The following is a 2,713-nucleotide window of genomic DNA, read 5'->3' on the forward strand; positions in this document are numbered from 1 at the left end:
CACCTCCTCATCTATTGTTGGGAGTGGACCACACTCTGATGGAATTGGCCCTGTCAACACTGGTTCTCCACTTGTGAGGTAACTCCCTTCTCTTCATGTGTCAGTATATTTATGTCTGCATCTGTAACTTTCACTCCGTACATCTGAAGAAGTGAGGTTTTTACCCACAAAAGCTTATGCTCAAATACATCTGTTAGTCTTTAAGGTGCCACCGGACTCCTTGTTGTTTTTGTGGATTCAGACTAACACGGCTACCCCCTGATACTTGACTATAAAACTCGAAGATAGACAAAATAAAGACTGTATCATAATGCATATGCACAAGGTAAGCGCATATGCAAAGTAAGGTTGCACAAGCAATGTAAATCTGGTATTTCTTTACGTTTGAGTGGTTAACTTTGCAAATGTTCTTTTAACATAGTTTTTGTCTGTAATTTACAGTGAGTGTTTCTAAAAAACGCTGTTTAACTGACTGCCCCTTTATTGCCACCTAGTGATCAGAGCAAGTAATTCCAGTTTCCTTTATTACTGGGTTGGTAACTATAGCCTTTATCTGCACTGGAGTTTTTAATTTGAGACCAGAGAAAGCCTGCTGGTGCAAATCACAATTTGCACTGATGCAGGTACATCTGTGTATCTACCAAAAACCCAGTAAAGACCTACCTCTAGCTTGTTTCTCCTTCATTGATTTGAAATGGATAAACTGTAGGATCTGCTTCAGAGTAGCAGCCGTGTTAGTCTGTATTCGCAAAAAGAAAAGGAGGACTTGTGGCACCTTAGAGACTAACAAATTTATTTGAGCATAAGCCTTTGTGAGCTACAGCTCACTTCATCCGATGAAGTGAGCTGTAGCTCACGAAAGCTTATCCTCAAATAAGTTGTTAGTCTCTTAAAGTGCCACAAGTCCTCCTTTTCTTTTTGTAGGATCTGCCTTATCCTTATTATTGGGAGTCTGGCTGGGAACACTGATGGTCCAAAACCATATTCTGATGGGCTAGTTGAACCTTATAGTGATGACATGGCTGTGCACTAACTCCCAAAAATGCATAATAAAACCTCCTGAATAAAAAAAACAGAAATCCCCACACCCACAATGGGGTTGACAGCCAGGAAATTAACAAGGAGAGAGGGGTTCTATCATAATTATCTGTGTCTCCTATTTTTAAATTGAGTATTATAAGCATTAAGTGCAAAGGCAGCCAAAACCCATTTTTATGCCACCTTCTTCCTCTTCCCGGCCCCCCTTACTTTCCATCCCTACTAACCCCCTTCTGGGGTGCATTTAAAGTTGCGTTGTCTGCTTCAGTGTTCGCAAAAAGAAAAGGAGGACTTGTGGCACCTTAGAGACTAAACAGTTTATTTGAGCATAAGCTTTCATGAGCTACAGCTCACTTCATTGGATGCATAGAGTGGAAAATGCAGTGAGGATGTTTTATACACACAGACCATGAAAAAATGGATGTTTATCACTTCAAAAGGTTTTCTCTCCCGCCACCCCACTCTCCTGCTGGTAATAGCTTATCTAAAGCGATCACTCTCCTTACAATGTGTATGATAATCAAGGTGGGCCATTTCCAGCACAAATCCAGGGTTTAACAAGAACGTCTGAGGGGGAGGGGAGTAGGAAAAAACAAGGGGAAATAGGTTACCTTGCATAATGACTTAGCCACTCCCAGTCTCTATTCAAGTCTAAGTTAATTGTATCCAATTTGCAAATGAATTCCAATTCAACAGTTTCTCGCTGGAGTCTGGATTTGAAGTTTTTTTGTTGTAATATCGCAACTTTCATGTCTGTAATCGCGTGACCAGAGAGATTGAAGTGTTCTCCGACTGGTTTATGAATGTTATAATTCTTGACATCTGATTTGTGTCCATTTATTCTTTTACGTAGAGACTGTCCAGTTTGACCAATATACATGGCAGAGGCGCATTGCTGGCACATATCACATTGGTAGATGTGCAGGTGAACGAGCTTCAGTGTTGGAGTTGCTCTTCACTTGGCACCGTACAGTTGAAGGTCCTTTAAGAGCCAGCCCACCGCTTTCCTGGAAGGGGAAACCACTTCTCTTTCACGTGCCGCTGCCCAGCCTCCGGGCAGAGCAGTGCTGGGCTGCTCTGAAATCCACTGGCGCTGTAGAATGCAGAGGCGAGGTAGCTTAAAGATGAACTGCAAAGGGGGGTGGGGGGGGAAGGGGGTCTGAGCTTTTCGTCATCTTTACAAGGGGGAAGAAGGCCTGAAAGGTGGGGTTCTTCCCTCCCCATTATGATGATTTAATCTCAGAAATGAGCGGGGCTGTACAGTCGGATCATGCCTGCTTTTGGAGGGCTTACATATGCAGGGGGAGCCTTCTCTGCCCTGAAATGGGAAAAGGAGGCTGGATGACTCTTTAACAAGGACACCTTTTGTCCTGGGTTTATCGGGCGCTTGAGTTAAATAGGAAGTAACACAATTTCAAACCGTGTGAATAACCTCTCTGCCCCTCTCCATTCATCTGCTTCAGCACCGGCGAGCTCATCCGCCCGGGACTGGGGCTTCTCCAGCTGGCCGGCCAGGGACGGGGCGGTGAGCGCCCAGTGCGGGTGCAGAGTCTGGAGGTGGGGGGGGGGGGCGGATGGGGGCGCGTGGCGCTGGGCCCCAGGGGCAGTCCGCGGGGGGGGGGGGGGGGGGGGCGGGTCTCTGCTGCCCGGTGCCTCTCCCCGCCCCTCCATGCGG

This window comes from Caretta caretta, chromosome 1, assembly GCF_965140235.1.
Source record: "Caretta caretta isolate rCarCar2 chromosome 1, rCarCar1.hap1, whole genome shotgun sequence".
NCBI classification, from domain to species: domain Eukaryota; kingdom Metazoa; phylum Chordata; order Testudines; family Cheloniidae; genus Caretta; species Caretta caretta.